General features: G+C 43.3%; 1 protein-coding gene across 1 annotated transcript in view; it reads left to right on the top strand.

Annotated features, from left to right (window-relative positions):
* Shroom3 (shroom family member 3) overlaps positions 1–19229 on the top strand; it is a 287935-nt gene that overhangs the window by 59538 nt on the left and 209168 nt on the right. The window lies entirely within an intron of this gene.

The raw sequence follows: 19229 nt of genomic DNA on the forward strand, positions 1-19229 counted from the left end.
ACTGAACTCTATAAAACAGTTACTATCTGGAAAGAAAAAAATACGACAAAAGTCAGGCTATTGTAGAAGAAGAAGTCTTAAGAACATGGTAATTAGGGGCTATAGAGATGGTTCAGCCCTTAAGAGATCCCATTTCTCCTGCAAAGGACCTGAGTTCAGCACCTAGCACCCACTTCAGGCAGCTCACAGTACCTGTAACTCCAGCTCCGGGAATCTGACACCCTCTTCTGGACTATATTGATACTTGAACTCACATGCACATACCCATATGTAAATATACATGCATTTATTTTAAATTTAAAAATAAACCTTTAAAAACACGGTAACTAAATATGATAAATGATCTTTGATTGGATCCCAGTTTTGTTTTCTCATTTTAGCTATAAAGGCCATTCGTGAGATTCTTGGGAGGTTTCAAAGTATACTCTATGATATATGATAGTAGAATGCTAATATAAGCTTTTCCAGTGTGATACTGTGGTTATATGAGAAACTGTCTGTTCTCTTGGAATATATAAACTAAAGTATTAAGAGATTATGAAAAACAGTATGGAGATAAAGCTTTCCAAAACTGTGACTACTAAAACTACCATATATCCCATGAATTCTGCTGCTGACTATAGATCCAAAGTTTGCTAAAAACAAAACAAAAACAAAAACAAAAATAGATTCTTGTACATCCATGTTTATTGTAGCACTACTCACAATAGCTAAAGTATGGACCCAACCTAGACTCCCATCGGTGGATGAATGGATAAAGAAAACTTGCTACATATAACAAGAGGGCTACTGTTCATTCATAAAAAGAGTAAAGTCGTTGTCAACTGTAGCAATGTAGATGCTGATGAAGGTAGGTCCTGATTTTATCATTGAGCTCTGAAGTTCAGTCGGTTAGGGGTATTGAATATATTTTGACTTAGCGTGGTTTCAACTTATGATGGTTTTATCAAGACACAGCCCTGTGGTAAAGCAGAGAGCATGTACTGGCTAGTTTTGTGTCAACTTGACACAGGCTGGAGTTATCCCAGAGAAAGGAGCTTCAGCTGTGGGGAATTTTCTCAATTAGTGATCAAGGAGGGAGGGCCCATTGTGGGTGGTGCCATCTCTGGGCTGGTAGTCTTGGTTAAGAAGCAGGCTGAGCAAGCCAGGGGAGGCAAGCCAATAAAGAACATCCCTCCATGGCCTCTGCATCAGCTCCTGCTTCCTGACCTGCTTGAGTTCCAGTCCTGACTTCCTTTGGTGATCAACAGCAGCATGGAAGTCATGAATAAACCCTTTCCTCCCCAGCTTGCTTCTTGGTCATGATGTTTGTGCAGGAATAGAAACCCTGACTAAGACAGAGCACCAATATAATTACTCTAAAGATGAGAGGGGAAAGGAGCATGCATAGTGTAGTAACATGGGGTATTTTCTTTTTCCATGTTAGAGATCACACCTAGGGCCACATGCACATGAGGAATGCTCTACCGCTTAGCTACATTCCCAGCCTTAAATGGTGAAGAGTCCACAAGTTTCACTGGACCTTTCTCTTTCAAAGGTTTGGAATATTTAAAAAAAAAATTCTTCAAAATAAAAACTGGGTGTGGTGTGTGGGGGGGATCCCGTTATAATAACAAAGAAAACTATCCCTTTGTCTTCAGGGTGTTTCAGGGCAGGCGCTATGGTGGTATCTGTGCAGGGCTGTGGGGGGTGGGAAGCAGAGGTGGCACAGTTTAGGAACTTAGAATGCATTTCTGTGAGGAGTGAGAGCACAAAGATTGTTCGGGACCACGGAGGGGTCAGCTGCCAGGGTGCAGCTGGTCTGGGGAGGTGCCAGATGGCCAGAGTGTTTGGTGCAGGAATGGAAGTTGGAGACAGGCAGGAAGCATTCTATAGAGAAGCTGGGCTTTTATCACGAACACCAATAGGCTGTGGAACTTTAGGGGACCTGTGACCTGGACAAATGGTTTGTTTGAGGGCAAGTGGTGGGGTTTGGGGGTTGGGGGAGGTGGAGAAGCCTGGAAATAAATAGCTGTAAAGTTGGTGGGACAATGGAGCAAGCCAGATGGGAAGTAAGACTTAGCAAGGGGAAGATCGGGCAGTCGTTAATGGAAAGCAGAGGGTTATAGGAAAATTTTTGGTTTTATCTGAAGAGAGAGACTTTGGTGTATACCCAGGAGAAGGATTCATCCGAGGGTTGGAATGGTCACCAGGGAGCAGCAGTGATGGGTGAAGCAGGTCCTAGGGCACACACGACTCCGCTAAGTGGGAAGAGCCTTGTCGTCATGGAGATGATGAGGCAGGACCTACACAATAAAAGAGAGAGGGAACCTTGGATGTTTTCAGGCCATGGTGAGAGCCAAGGGAGAGACAGGCAAGGTGAAATCCAGGGAAGTCTGCTTGTGAAGGACAGGAACACAGATAAGAGTTAGCTTTCCAAAAGGATGCCAAAACACAGGCACACCAGAGGGAATTCTCACGCCCAAAAGGGTCATCAATGGCTGGAATGTGCAGAGAGAGGACCATAGCCTTATTGACTCTCTGGACTGGAATCCTTCCATAATTAATGAAACAGTACTCCCTGCTCCATACACCTGTGTGGGAGGGTGTTCGGTTTCAGCACCAACCCTTTCAAGAGCAGCTTCTATAACTTCATAGCCAGAACTCCAGGAAAACAGATGTTCATGTCATTCATCGTTCCTGGGCACATGGGCAGTTCCTGAGAGCTTGGTTTTGGGGAGAAAAAAAAAAAGCGAGAACATCTTTTCTCCATTCCTTGGTGTGAGACCGGCCCTCCACAGGCTCCGGCTGTGGAATTTAACCTGCATGGAGGCTTCTAGAAACAGTGGTCCAAAGATGGACATGCCTGAACTCAGGAAGAAACCGTTTCCTCTGACACTGGCTTCTTTCCCCACCTCCTAGTTCTGTTTCCTAGGTGAGAATGCTATTAATATCTGCTCTGTGTTATTCCCCAGCCTCCCTCCTTACAGATGAGTGGAGCATCTCAGCCCAGTACACGTCTAGCCTGATAGGGTCAGGGATACGGTAACTGCTCATCCTGGCCCTGGCTGAACAGTGATGGAAACCTGGGCACAGCTGACAGGAAATAATTAGTTGTTCTATGTGGAAGGGTCTAAACCACAGAAGTTTGCAGCATCCAGATTGAGTTTTAGGGCTGACAATGTAGTAAAGTTAGTAAAGTATTTGTGTCACATACATGATGCCTTGGGTTTCTCTCCAGCACCAGATAAACAGAGCACAGTGACACATGCCTCTAATCCCAGCACTTGGTAAGCAAAGGAGGGGAGATCAGAAATGCAGAGTCATCCTTGCCTATATTCCAAGTTCGAGGCCAGCCTGGAATACATGAGACCTTGTATCAGAAAATAAAATGTAAATGAAATGTAAAACTAATTGTGATGTAGAATGTTGGGCATGATACTACCAGCGATCTGGTGTGCCTTTTATCTGATGGCTCAATCTTACATAATTATAGAACAATATCAAAGCCAAGGATTTGATGCTGGTATGATGTACATATGTAGTTCCATGTAGCACAGCCAAGACACAAAACTGTTACATACAGTTAATGTCTCCCTTGCACTATAGTTGTACAATCAACCCACCCCTTCCCCTCCCCATCCCTAACCCCTGACCACCATGTTGTGTCTTCTATTTCTAATTTTGTCATTTAAAAAATGTTATACAAATATTCCCTTAAATTTCTGAGTAATAAATATTTCATGGTTTGAATGTTCAACAGTTTGTTTGACCATTTAACTTTTGAGGGATCTCTTGGCAGTTTACAGCTTGTGCTATTACTATTACAAACTGATGGGAGGCATAAATAGATCATTACGCGTGCATGAATTTCCATCTCTCTGACTTAATTCTCCGGGAGAACATTTGCTGGATCATAGGATAAGTATATGTTTGATTTTCAAAGAAGCTACTAAACTATTTCCAGAGTGACTGACGATCACATTTTAGGTTTCTCCCATATTTGCCAGAATTTGATAAAACTTTTATTTTAATTATTTTAGCAGCTGTGTAATGACACCCCAGTGTGGTTTTAATTTGCATTTCCCTAATGACCATTGATGTTGAATATGTTTTTATGTATTAACGATAAGTCCTTCACATCTTTTGCCCATTTTCTAATGGGATTGTTTTCTTTTTAGGATTTTTCTGTTTTATTTTTTATGTATATGGGTGCTTTGTTTGCATGTATGCCTGTGAACCATGTGCATGTCTGGTACCTAAGGAGCCATAAGAGGGTGTCAGTTACCTTGTCAGATAACTGGGGTTACCAATGGCTGTGAGTTGTCGTATGATGCTAGGAATCAAACCCAGGTCCTCTAGAAAAGCAGCCAGTTTGTGTGTTCATATGTTTGTTTGTTTGTTTGTTTGTTTGTTTTTAGGCAGGGTCTCTATAAATAGCCTTGGCTGCCCTGGAATTCACTCTGTAAACCAGGCTGTCTTGGAACTCACAGAGATCTACCAGCATCTGCCTTCCAAGTGTTGAGATAAAAGGCGTATGCCACCACGGTGGGTTAAGAACAACTAGTGCTTTTAACTGAGCACCTCTGATTCTTCTCTTAAAGCAGTTTGCAAATTGTTTTGTCTGAGATAAAGTCTTACTGTGTAGCCTTGGCTGGCCTTGAACTTGCTGTATAGCCCAAGTGGACCTCACAATCAGCTACTGCCTTGGTCTCGGGAGTGCGCTGGGGCTATGGGCATGTTCCAGCTCCAAGTTCTTTGTGCAATATCCTTCAGAGCACTGTCAGTTGTGGATTCCAAGGCCATCATTGCTTCCACATGGACATCAGCCCAATCTTTCATTACTCAGCACAGCCACACCCTCCCCGTAGCACAGTGCAGATGGTTTTTCTGACTCTCTGCTTCCTCAGCCACTTCCTGACCCCCAGAATCAGCCTAGATTTTGTGTCTAAGCTTCTTCTTGACCTCAGGAGATGTTGTGGACTGCATGAAAGTTTTAGAAATTAGACATCTTTCCCTGGACCCACATGTATTGTGAAAATATAGCAGCTAGGTAGTTCCTGTGCATTCCCCACCCTCTCCCCTGCCTCTAGTGTACCAACCAGTGTGACGTGTCTCTTATCCTGAGCAAATGGGAAAGACGGTGTGGTAGTCTGAATGAAAATGGCATCTATAAGCTCATTTATTATTTGAATACTCAGTCCCAAGTTGGTGGAACTATTTGGGAAGGATTAGGAAGTGTGGCCATATTGGAGGAGGTGTGTCCCTGGGGGTGGGCTTTGAGGTTTCAAAGGCCCATGCCATTTCCTGGTAGCTCCCTCTGCCTCATTCTTATGGCTAGGCATGTAAGCTTTCAGCTACTGTTCCTGTACCATGCCTGCCTGCCTGATGCTATACTCCTTATATCAAGGCCATAGACTCATGCTCTGGGGCTGTAAGCCCTCACAAGCTGTTTCTTTTACAAGTTGTCTTGGTCATGTTGCCTTATCACATTATTTAAAAAAAAAAAAAATAGTAACTAAGACAGTAGTGGACTCTGGAAACAGGACCCTCTGAAAAATCCTGGTCTCCTTTGAACTGTCACCAGTTTGCAGCAGCAGGTGGCAAGGAAATATGGAAATGTGGGAGAGCCAGCCACAGGAGGAAGTATTAGGTGTACTGCCCACCAGGACAATAGCCTTCACTTGGCAGTCAGTGTCTCTGGAAGGTTATTTTTAACTGCCACATCATAAAGTAAACGTTTGCCCTTGATAAGTGCCCTCCCTGTTCACTGGCTTGTTCTAAACTCTGGTCTGAGAGATTACCGGAAGAGCCCAGGAATGATAGGAAAGGGGAGTCTGGGCGAGGGCTGCCAGCTGAGATATCCTTGACAGAGCAAACAATCAACCTGCCCTGTGTGCGCTAGAGCTTGCGTCACCTGGTCATGAGGGGCAGTGGAATTTATGGAATGGATTGTTCTCTTGTGGTCACCCAATATCCCCGAATAATAGGAGCACACATTCTTAGTTTTATGTAAGAGCTAATAAGGACTGCTCCGCCCAGCTGAGCAGAGGCAGGGAGCGCAGCAGATGCCAGCCTACATGCCTTTCTCTCCTTGCTTCCTCCTTCTGCTCTCTCTTAACCCCGAGGAAGAAAAAGACGAGGACGGAGAGAGGAGAAAAGACAGACCCACTGTACAGGGGTCCTTAGAAGTGTGACACAGCTGTTGGCAGATAAATATGGAGAATGGAAATACAAAAGACTGGGTTTCTCACTAGAATGTCCCTTCCCTCCCTGCTCCTCCCTCCATTCTTCCCTCCCGTTCTTATTTTCTTCTTTCCTTTAGATCCCTGGGTCATTATATCCCCAGCTGGCCTCAAACTCCCTGTGTAACTAAGGATGCTGCTTTCAACGTCTGACCTGCCAGCCTCTCCCTCCAGGGTGCTGGGATTACACGCGTGTGCTACCGTACCTGCTTTATGAGGTGTTGGGCATGGAACCCTAGGTTTTCAGGCATGCTGGCCAAGCAGTCAACCAGCTGAGTTCATCCCGCGTCCAGAACTTTCCTTTTGTTTCACTGTTGAATTTCCTCAACAAAGCTTCCTACAACAAAGCACTGAGGGATGATGTAACTATTATAAGCTGAGATCATCTGTTTAGATTTAGGAACTGAGAAAATTGCCTTCTCCAAATATAACATTTGAAGGTTGTTGTTGTTTTTTTCCTCCCCTACATATAATTAAAAATCAACTTCAGCTGGGTGAGACAATGTAAGACCTTGATAATTCTGCTCTAAACAGTTCAGAAGTGAAAAAGTCAGGGTTGCAAATTTCCAGACATGCTTTGCTTTGTATGGCTTCAAATTCTTTTATTTATTTATTTTCTTATTAAATGTATATTGGTGTTTTGGCTGCACATTTGTCTGTGTGATGGTGCTAGAAGCCCTGGTACTAGAGGTACAGACAGGTGTGAGCTGCTGTGTGGATGCTGGTAATTGAACCAGGGTCCTTTGGAAGGGCAATTGGTGTGCTTGACGGCTGGGCCATCTCTCCAGCCCATGTGGTATCAATTTCTATCTGAGGCCGGCTCCAGTGTTTCAGAATTCATCTCCCCAAAGCAGCTCTTTCTTCCTACAACTCCTGAAGAGGGTCCACAGAGCTGTCTACAGGGCCCAGGAGTGGTTGAGCAGACAGGGGGTTGTCAAGGGCTGCTTGGCCCAGGCTTGCCTTTCAGAGTTGATTCCAGCAGCAGGGTGGTAGGATTAATTGCTCTGTGGATTTAAACACCATGAGTGTTTGCAATGAAGAATTTGAGGACAGACACGGGGGCAACAACTGAAATGTTATCACTACATCTTCTAAAAGGTTAGTCCTACCTTCCAAACTGAAGATAAAGTTTGCTTAAGAGAGAATTTAACTCATTCTGAAACGTGAGGTAAAAACATCCGAGTAATGATAAACTAATTTATACCAAAATGTGTGAACCCAGGCAGGAATAAAGTTGCACAATACCAAGTGTCAGGTGAGCTAAGAAGTCATTTTATTTCCCTGCGATTGAATTAAATTTACTCATAAGCCCTAACTTCTGCTTATTAACAGAAAACTTCGTCTTTTCTGATTGAAGATAAATTCACTTACTTCTTGCTTAAAACTCTATCTTTTATGAGTTCTTAGTCCATTCAAAATATTCCTTTTCTTCTCATTCATGGTTCTGCAGCTTCCCATGTAAGATTGCAACACCAGAGGCTATGAAGTCCCCCTGTGCAGACATCTCTTGTAACATAGCTTTCACTTTGGATTCTGCCCCACGTTCCACTCCCCAGCTAATGCTCACAGTCTCACCCTGCTTTCTGCTCCTAGTCTACAATTTGTCAGAGCATTCCCAACCCTCTGGCATTTTCTTAGCCAAACTCTTGCTCAAATGGACAAGGAGGATGTGGGGAGCCATGAAGAGATCACAGGGGCTCTTCCACGGGATGCGTGGGTATGGGAGAAGCATGAGATGGAATTATCTATCTGGTGCACTCTCCATGAACACGCCTGTGACTACTGTTACTCTAACAGACACTCATATTGACCTACAGATCTCTGGGGATATTTCCTTACAGAATTTCCAGTGGGGAGCTGAGGCCCGAGTCTTATTCTGAGATTCCCCAAACCAACTGAAGTTTCCGTTGCTTGCATCCCTGGCGTTTGGACCTGGAAGCAGCTGCCACCCTGACTCTTTACTCTCCTTCATTATTCATTATTCCGTCTCCAGCACCCTGGGGTCTCCTTGCTTTCTCTACTCAAGGATTCCCTACAGACAAAGTGATATAAGGATATTTCAGGCTATGATGGATATTTAAGCCTAAATTTTGATGGAGATCCTAGGGTATTGAGAATACCAGGTTTGAACTGTCTCCTAAGTTCAGGCACCAAGCTCACATGTACTGCAGGTGGCCGGCTTTTCTTTTTCCTAATTTTGTGTGTGTGCTTTTGTTTTGTTTTGTTTTGTTTTGTTTTGTTTTGTTTTGTTTTGTGAGACAGTGTTCCTCCTTGTAGCCCTGACTGTCCTGGAACCCCCTGTGTAGACCAGTCTGGCCTCAAGGAACTCATAGAGATTTTCTACCTCTGCCTCCAGAGTGCTGGGATGGAAGGTTTGAGCCACCACATCCAAGTGAAGTTCTCATTTTTAATGGTGAAAAGAGGACGTAGGTTTGTAGGTTATCTCATTGCTGGAGTTTTTGTATAACATGTTGTTTAAGTTTCTGCCTCAGGACTTATTAAAATAAAAGTGAGGACGAGAAAGGCCCTGTCTGTAAATAGTATTGCTTGCAGGACAAACGAGAAGGCATTTGGAAAAAACTCCGGTGGCTTCTGTGGTTTCTAACGTGGTGCAGACTGACACAGGTTAAAGTCTAGCTACACACTTGGAGGCTGTCAAGTCACAGCTCTTATCCATTTCTCTCGTCCTATGTCATCAGCTTCATGAACATCCTGCAAGTTATGGCTGTAGCATTAGGCTACATCGGCTTCAGGAAGGTCAGCGGACAGCACAGCCTGACGTCATCCTTCAGGCTGTATCTCGTCTTCATAGGCTTGTAACCCCAGTTCAGGGCTTTCCTTAGCCAACTCCCATCAAACAGGAGGAAGATGTGTGTGTGTGTGTGTGTGTGTGTGTGTGTGTGTGTGTGTCTGCCTTCAGTCTCTGCTGTTGTCTTTTATACGCAGGCAATATGTCTGCTGTTCTAGAGGAAGAAGCTACAAACACCAGGTAGAGAGTGTAACTGGAGAAGAGATCCATGGAGAGAGTTTGTCTCTGGGTAAAGCCTTGTGAGCTTTCAGACTCAAGTTCATGCAGGCTTCCATGGAACTGAGCATGAAGCATCCAGGAGCAGATTGACAAGTGCCCCAGCGTAAAAGCGCCTCCCTGTGCTGTCACATGAACAGTGCTCTGGGGACCTGGCACTGAGCATGTAGTGTTTAGGGGAAGTAGACTCAGACATATAAGAGCAGGAAATTTGCTGAGGAATGTACTTGCTCTCCCATGTCTATATGGACACTGTGACGCCGTTTCCTGAGTTGTGACCAATAGCAATAATGTTTGCTTAACTTTGCAATTTCTGATTTCAGTATTCTGAATCTAACATATTTGGATTTTTAAAAAAAACAATGACAGTATAGGATTTTCTCTGTTTTATATATATATATATATATATATATATATATATATATATATATGGTTTTTAGAAACAAGGTTTTTCTGTGTAGTTCTGGCTGTTCTGGAACTCTCTCTGTACACCAAGCTGTCCTTGAATTCACAGAGATCTACTTGCCTCAACTTCCTGAAGGTTAGGATTAAAGGCATGTGCCACCACTGCCTGGCTACAGGATTATTATTAAAACATTATCCAAAAAGTGATCCTGAAATAATTTGGGGGGACATTTGAAAATTCAATCCTAAAATGTAATTCAGTAGTCGGATATGGACTTAACAGATTTGCATTTGTAAGACCCAGCTCAATATCTTGCATCAAAAAAGCAAACAAACTAATACAGCCAGGAGAACGATTGTAATTCTAGCTACTTGGGAGGGTGAGATGGTTTGGGAGTTCAAAATCAGTCTGGGAAGCATAGAAAGAGATTTTTATCTGAGTTAGAGGCCAGCCTGGTCTACAAAGTGAGTTCCAGGACAGCCAGGGCTACACAGAGAAACCCTGTCTTGAAAAACAAAAAAACAAAAAAGAACAGCAACAAAAAAGATTTTATCTCAAATAAAACAATTGGCTTGGGGAATAAGAAGGTTACCCTTTCACTAAATAGGGAGAGTGAGTCCAATGTGGATAGACAAAGTCATGTCCATGTGGAGATATTTGTAGAGATTTTATAATAACTTGCAGATAACTTGATTTGGAACCCTGCAGCATAAAAAAAAAAAAAAAAAAAAAAAAAGTCCTCTTTGAGGAAACAACCTACAAGTGAATCTCACTCGAAACACTTTTTAAATTGGCCCTGTGTACAGAGCTCTCCCTTTAGTGCAAGGTGAAGTGGTTTTTAGATGTGCAGGGAGATTGGAGGACTCCCCTTGATGACTGCCATTCTATGTAGAAGATGAAACCTCCCAGCTTTCTCATCCGTCAGTCATAATTACATTTTCATCATGGAGATTAAGTGCAAGGTATTCAGCAGGGCACTCACCAACTGGTGGGATGCCTGGTCCACATAGCTCTCCATCAGCTGTACCATCTAGTTTGTGTTGGGGGAAAAAAATGTCTGAGTGTAACCTACCTCTCACCCCAGTGCATGAAAGGAATACCAGAGCTGTGGGGATGACCATCAAACTAGTGCTCTTTCCAGGAAGGCCAGGCCATCCTAGATGTAGGTAATATAACAGCCTTTGGAACAAACTCCAGCTCTGTCTGCCAACTCACTCTTAAAGGCTTCCTTCCTTTTGCAGTAAATAGCTGGGAAAGTATAAACCTTTTGATCCTATTCCCTTGAGAAGAATAAATCCCCCTCCCCCAAATTTGAAATCCTACTACACTCCATGTCAGATGTAAATGAAGAGTCGGGTTGAGATTATTATTTTTACACAATGTACCTTGTCTTGATAAGCAACCTCATGGTAGACTATGCTCTTCCATCTTTGAGGCAATTGGCCACTGGTAGGCTTTGGCCAATAGGAGATAGATGTTTGGAAGGTAAGTGGTCTAAGCCACTCTATTCCTCCTGTCTCTTAGTCTCCATGTGAGTACTGGTGGTTTCTTCCCATCTGGGCACTACATCCTGCTTGCCTACCTCCAGCTGTGGTTTGTGAGCTCATTCACCTGCTATGTAGCCAGTTCTGTCTGCCCCAGAGAATAATTTGTTTTCCTACAGCTACTCTGTCTGGTAATAGACACCACTCGAACTTCCCACACTGGCAAGAAATATTTAGTGAGCATTTCAGACTAGCCGCAAACTGTGGTAGGCAATGTGTATCCAAAAAAAAAAAAAAAAAAAAAGACTGAGGTGTCTGCCCTGGAGAATTCCGTCTGGCTGAGAAGATAGAGACCTAACTGAAGAATGTGGAATAGGGAACCCACAGCTCCTCCAGGTCGCAGTCTTTGAACTTGAGTGAGTGGGAGTCTGGAAGGGAAGGTTTTTCAAGCCGTTATAGTTTAATGAAATTAAGAATACAAACACTGAGGGCTCAGGAGGTGGTTAAGTGGGTAAGTAGCCTGGTCATTTCATCTCAAACTTCACCAAACAACACCATAAAGAACATTTAAAAGGAGCTCCTTCATTGGACTGATTTAATACGTATAGAAAGCCAGCTAGCAGTAGAAACTGGTCCTTTGCCTGTGACTCGGGGGGTATCCAGCAGCTAACCCATCATGGTAGAGTAGTGGGGGGGAGGGGGGACTGAGAGGGAAGATAGTGTAGTGACATTAGTGACTTGAAAGATACTGCTGCCCCATAGCCATACGTCACACAGCACCACATTTTAAGTGATGGAGTTATTGTGGGTACAGATTCCACACAGGAGAAAGCCAACCAGAGTTTCCAGGAGTCAAGGAAAAAGGCTGGGTCAGAAGAGAAGGAAGAAATGGCCAGCTGAAAATGAAAGATGAGAGATGCTGTGGTTAAGGGCTGGAGAGCACAGAAATATTTGGGCCACCAGCACTCCAGTGGGGCCACTGATCGATTGCTTTCCGTTCATTGCCTCAGATGGCAAGACCTTCTCTGTGCCTCCTTAATGGCGTAGAGAAGATGTACAGTCTGCTGATAAGCATCAGCACAGAGGGCCACTTGATGGGATTTTTATCTTGCAGAAGGTAGTCCTGGATGATGAGTTGAGAGAATGCCAGGAATCCCTGGAATCTAATTAAATTCAGCTGAGAACATAAAAGTTTCATTTTAGAGTCCTGGTGAAAAAAACTTAACCAAGAAAAAAAAAAGAGCTGTATTGATTCCTTTACTTTTGCAAATATTTGAGTTGTTTAATAGACACACATTCCTAGCTTGCTGTCAATCAAGTGGGGGGTTGGGAGTTTGTAAAGCAATAGCGCAGGAATGGTTTTGAAGGTAAATTTATTATTTCATATAATGCATTTTGATTATGTTCCAAAGTTTCCCCACTTTCCTACCCACCCAACTTCATACTCGTTGACTCTCTATATCTATCCAAAAAGAACCCCCAAAGAAAAACCAGGAAAAAATTAAGCCATAAGAAAAAAATAATACTAAAACAAAACAAAAAGTTCACAAGGAAAAAAAAGAGTTTATTTTCTCTAGACTGACTACTCCTGGTCATGGGGCCTGCCCTGGTATGTGGGTGATAAACACAGTGCCACTGCAGGTATCAATTACAAATAACTTCATGGTTAGCGTAAGACTTGGTATCCACAGCTCAGTGCTAGAGTTTATACTTGTGTGTGCTGTTTCAATCTCTGGGTTCATATGTGCATCAGTCCTGTTGTGTCTGAAAGATGCTGTAACCTTGGGGACATCCATTACCCCTGGCTCTAACAATCTTTCCACTTCCTCTTCTGCAGAGATCCCTGACCCTGAGGGGAGGGGTTTGATGAAGACATCCCATTTAGGACACTCTCGCTCTCTGCTCATTGTCCAGTGCTAATTGGTCTCTGTGTTAATTCCCATCTACTGCAAGAAGCAGCTTCTGTAATGAAAGCTGAGTGATACAGTTAGCTATGTGTATAGCAATATGTAAGTAGGAGTCATTTTTATGATGTTCCTTATCAGGATAATAATATTAGAATTTTCTCTAGGTCCATAACATATTAGCCTCTGTTTTTGACCTCTTTAGCAGTGTCAGGTATAGATTTTGTCTCATGAAGTGGCCTTAAGTCCAACCAAGAAGTGGTTGGTTATTCCCGTAATGTTTGTGCCAGTATTGCACATGAATGCCCTGGATACTGTTGTAGGTCACAGGATTTGTAGCTGGGCAATATTGGTTATTATTTTTCTCCTCTGGTGTTGTACAGGATACTTTCTGGTACCATGAACACTAGTCAGTGGGAGATGAAGCTTCTACTTGGGCACCAACTTGATTTTTCCCATTCTGTGACATAAGGAAGTGTTACCTTCAGCAACACCGCCTTATCATCAGATTGTGGAGACTAATAAATGCCCTTAAAATAGTTTGTGGTTGGGGCTGGCGAGATGGCTCAGTGGTTAAGAGCACCGACTACTTTTCTGAAGGTCCTGAGTTCAAATCCCAGCAACCACATGGTGGCCCACAACCATCCGTAACGAAATCTGATGCCCTCTTCTGGAGTATCTGAGGACAGCTACAGTGTATTTACATATAAATAAATAAATAAATCTTAAAAAAAATAGTTTGTGGTATTTACGGGAAGGAGGCATCTATTGAACTTTTGGCCAATGACTCAACAACATGCAATCCATTCCTTGCCCTGGAGGTTCTATTTGATGGCATAAAATGTCTAATTGGGGTTTTGTCTCTCCTACTATATGATGACACCATTTAAATTCCATGAGTGTATGTATGTGTGTGTATGTATTTTTGTGTGTCTATATGGAATTGACACATATGAAAACATGCTCTCAGAGGCTAGAAAAGGGTGTCAGATCCACTGGAGCTGAGGGTGGTTGAAGGCCTCCTGACATGGGTGCTGGGAAGCAAACTCTGGCCCCCTATAGGAACCTTAAGTTCTGTAAGTACTATTAGCCATAGAGCAATCTCCTTAGTCCTTGGCTAGACTTTTCATTGGATATTTGACAATGACTAGAGACTTTAAAACAAAAAAACAAAACAAAACTATGACTTTAATCCCAGTTTGTGTTCCTGTTAATTGTAAAGTAATTGCAATTATCCTCATCTCCTAGGTTGTAATAATTAAATCAAAGGAACAGGTCACTGGCCTTAGGAGAACCTCAGAATTTGCATGTCTTTTTCTCTTTCCTCCTCCCTGCTATTCCAGTCTCTGTCTCATCTCATGATTGGGAGTTCTGTGGAGGGTCTCAGGGAAGAAGTGAGACTAATGTGAAAATAACCTTGGGGCAGGGAGAGTTGGAAAAGACATTCTGGAGAGACAGAACAGACTAGAAGACTGTGGTCAGCCCAGAAGACCATTAAAAGTGTGAAGCTGAAATGGAAGGAGATTGCTTAAACCTAAGAGTTCAAGATCAGGCCGGGCGTGGTGGCGCACGCCTTTAATCCCAGCACTCGGGAGGCAGAGGCAGGCGGATTTCTGAGTTCGAGGCCAGCCTGGTCTATAAAGTGAGTTCCAGGACAGCCAGGGCTATACAGAGAAACCCTGTCTCAAAAAACCAAAAAAAAAAAAAAAAAAAAAAAGAGTTCAAGATCAGCCTGGGCTACACAGTAAAAACAAATTCATGAGCTTTGAAGTAAGTTAAGAACCACTAGATGGTTCTTTATTTATTTTAAAATTTAAAAAAAATATATAAAAATTTTTAAATGACATGTGTTGTACATAGCCCCGGGACTGATTATATTTGATGTTAATTCCGGTCTCCTGTGAGAGGTTGTGAACAAGGAATAAGTCAGCACTCAGGTGATTTCCTGTAAATCTGCTTCCCACCTTAATTTGTAAAATAAAGGAGAGCTGATGATTGGGTAGAGGGAGGGAAGGTGGAGCAAAAAAACAAGAAAAGAAGGAGGTTTGAGAGAGAGCAAGGAGAAGAGGCAGAAGAAGAAAAGCAGAGCAGGAGCACATGGCCTTGAGAATCCGCAAGTTTTATAGATAGGGTCTCACAGATAGGGAAGCTGGTAGTGTAGCAGTAGATCTACCCAATCTAGGTGCACAGCATGTGTTCATATTAATTGTGTTGTGTTTACATTGTCGGGGCATATTTGGGTTAGAGATTTACCGCAACAGACACGTATATTTGTAAGACGATGTGTGGGCATGTGCATCTGGGTGCAGGTGCTCACAGATGCCAGAAGATGATGTCAGATTCTCCTGGCAGGCAGTTGTGAACTGCAGGATGCTGGTGCTGGGAGCCAAGCAGCTCAATTCCTCTAGAAGAGAAGCCTTGTGTGCTCTTTTTTTTTTTTTTTTTTTTTTTTTTTTTGGTTTTACGAGACAGGGTTTCTCTGTATAGCCCTGGCTGTCCTGGAGCTCACTTTGTAGACCAGGCTGGCCTCGAACTCAGAAATCCGCCTGCCTCTGCCTCCCGAGTGCTGGGATTAAAGGCGTGCGCCACCACGCCCGGCTGCTTTGTGTGCTCTTAAACAGTGGATGAGGTGTTGCTCTGGCTCCTGGACTGTTTTTCAAGACAGTGTGGGCATTTTGTGGGTGAAAAAAAGCTACACAGATGGTATCTGTAAAAATCAGAGTTAGTCTTCCACTTAGAAGCCCAGGTAGTTAGGAGGTAGGAAGGGTTACAGAAAAGGAGGTTGGAAAGCTGCTGCCCTTTCCTGACCTGAGACTGACAGCTGCTAGGAGTAGAAGACTAATAAGTGTGAGTAAAAGAATATCAGGTGAGCAATGATACCTTACAGACAGTATCATCAGGGGCCTGCAAGGGAAGGGTACAGTAGGAATTTAGACTTTGGTTCTAGATTGCTAATTACTATGGTTTTGGGAAATTGTCACTATTTAACAAAAATTGAACAACTTCTCAGAGTAATATGGTCATGGCTAGTGTTCTAGACTTTGTTTCTATAGATAGGGAGAAAGGAACACAGTGGACTGATATGTTCATTTCTAACTTGACATCCTCATTAGAGGGTTCTTGAAATGGGGAGGATTCTGTAAAGAAGGGGGTTTCTTCCTCAATGATCTCCAAGCCTGCTAACATCTGTCTAGCTACCTACCATTCTCCTCTCAAGAGTTGTGACCCTAAAATCATTTAGACTATTAATCTGACTGCTCTAGCTGGCTTTGGGGGTGTAGGGAAGTTTAGGGTTTTTACTCATGTTGACTTTCGGACCCTGGAGGGTGATCAAGGGCACTCAGAAATAGATTGTCCTGGGACCACTTGAGTATGAATCAACTGTAAACAAGAGTAGGTGAAATTAAGACAAGAGTTGAGTACACGAGGTCCTGCCATTAATAACACCGGCACTGGCGTTAAGACGGATTTAATGCTTTCCTGATGAAGATCCTGAAGTCCAGCTTTAGAGCAGTTAAGCAATGAGAGGGCGTTGGTGTTTGGCATATGTAATGGTTTGAATGAGAATGTCCCATGTAGGCTCAGATATCTGAATCCTTGTTCTCCATTTGGTGGTGCTGTTTAGGAGGGCTTAGGAGGTGCAGCCTTGAAGAAGTATATCATTGGAGTATGTCAAAAACCTTCTCGTTTGAGCTCACTCTGTCTCTATCTCTCTCTGTCTCTCTGTCTCCCTGTCTGTCTCCCTGTATCTCTCTGTCTCTATCTATCTATTTATTTTGTGCCTGTGGCTTTGAAGACATGAGCTCTCAGCTTCCTGGTCTGGCCACCATATCTGCCTCCTGAAGCCATGATGTCTGTCTTAGTCAGGGTTTCTATTCCTGCACAAACTTCATGACCAAGAAGCAAGTTTGGGAGGAAAGGGTTTATTCAGCTTACTCTTCCACATTGCTGTTCATCACCAAAGGAAGTCAGGACTGGAACTCAAACAGGTCAGAAAGCAGGAGCTGATGCAGAGGCCATGGAGGGATGTTCTTTACTGGCTTGCTTCCCCTGGCTTGCTCAACCTGCTCTCTTATAGAACCAAGACTACCAGCCGAGAGATGGTCCCACCCACAAGGGGCCTTTCCCCCTTGATCACTAATTGAGAAAATGCCTTAGTTGTATCTCATGGAGGCAGTTCCTCAACTGAAGCTCCTTTCTCTGTGATAAGTCCAGCTGTGTCAAGTTGACACAAAACTAGCCAGTACAATTGACCCTTGTCAACTTGACATACAAACACATCACTAGTAAGCCTCAACCCTTATATTCTTATTCATCCCCAAAGTCTAAATAACTTTAAACATCCCACAATCTTTACATATTCTAAAATTTTCAATCTCTTTAAAATATCCATCTCTTTTAAAAATCCAAAGTCTTTTTACAATTAAAAGTCTCTTAACTGTGGGCTCCACTAAAACAGTTTCTTCCTTCAAGAGGGAAAATATCAGGGCACAGTCACAATCAAAAGCAAAAATCAATCTCCAACCATCCAATGTCTGGGATCCAACTCACTATCTTATGGGCTCCTCCAAGGGCTTGGGTCACTTCTCCAGCCATGCCCTTTGTAGCACACACGTCGTCCTCTGGGCTCCAGATGCCTGTACTCCACTGCTGCTGCTGCTCTTGGTGGTCATCTCATGGTACTGGCATCTCCAAAACACTGCATGACCCCTTCAGTCCTGGGCTGTCAATTGCAACTGAGGCTGCACCTTCACCAATGGCCTTCCATGGCCTCTCACAGTGCCGAGCCTCAGCTGCTCTGTGTGACCCCTTCATGCCTTCAAAACCAGTACCGCCTGGGTGACCCTTACACATTACCAAGTTCTGCTGCAGCAGGAGTACAATCTTGGCTATTTCTGGAACACAGCCTCTTTGTGCTTTCAGAAAACACTTCCCAGAAAATGTCACCTCAACGATGCTGGTCTCTTCTTAATCACCGCTAATTTCTTAGCTCCAGCTAACCAGCATCAATAGTCCCAGTAATGCAAAGTTTTTGCTTTTGCAGTTCTGGTATCTTGTTAATCACAGCTGATTCTTCAGCCCCAGCTAACCAGAACTACAGAATCTTCACAATCAAAACAGTAATGGCCCTGAAAAGAGTCTTTAATTTTTCCCTCTGAAATTTCACAAACCAGACCTCCATCTTCTGCACTGTTCTCAACATTATCTTCCAAGCTCCTACACAACATCTGACAGAGCTCTTAACAACGAATGGAGTTTCAAGCCCAAAGTTCCAAAGTCCTTCCACAGTCCTCCCCAAAACATGGTCAGGTTGTCACAGAAATACCCCACTCTCCTGGTACCAATCTGTCTCAGTCAGGGTTTCTATTCCTGCACAAACATCATGACCAAGAAGCAAGTTTGGGAGGAAAGGGTTTATTCAGCTTACTCTTCCACATTGCTGTTCATCACCAAAGGAAGTCAGGACTGGAACTCAAACAGGTCAGAAAGCAGGAGCTGATGCAGAGGCCATGGAGGGATGTTCTTTACTGGCTTGCTTCCCCTGGCTTGCTCAACCTGCTCTCTTATAGAACCAAGACTACCAGCCGAGAGATGGTCCCACCCACAAGGGGCCTTTCCCCCTTGATCACTAATTGAGAAAATGCCTTACAGTTGTATCTCATGGAGGCATTTCCTCAACTGAAGCTCCTTTCTTTGTGATAAGTTCAGCTGTGTCAAGTTGACACAAAACTAGCCAGTACAATGTCCCTCCCGTTATGAACTCTAATGCTCTGTAGCCATAAGCGAAAACGAACTCCCTCCTATAAACTGCCTTCCTTGGTCATAGTATTTTACCACAGAAACAGAAAATGAACTGAATAGCATGGCCTTAGTCTGAGTTGTATATATTGTAAAGCAAAGAAGACATAAGCAGAATTATCAGGAATAAATATAAAAACAGCAATATGCTTATGGCTAGGAACGGGGCGAGAGTCCTTTAATTTGATTATAGCTGGAATGGTTGTAATTACCTCACATGTCAGTAGCCCCATTATTTGCTTTATATTATCAATTATTAAAATTTTTGGATATTGTTTCCCAATGGAAACTTGTGAAGGAAAGGGTTTAATTGGCTTACATATCCTGAATCACAGTCCACTCTGGGAAGCTGTGATGGTTTGCCTAGAAAGTGGCACTGTTGGGAGG

This window comes from Mus caroli, unplaced genomic scaffold (genome assembly GCF_978045245.1).
Source record: "Mus caroli unplaced genomic scaffold, Mus_caroli_1 scaffold_4, whole genome shotgun sequence".
NCBI lineage: Eukaryota > Metazoa > Chordata > Mammalia > Rodentia > Muridae > Mus > Mus caroli.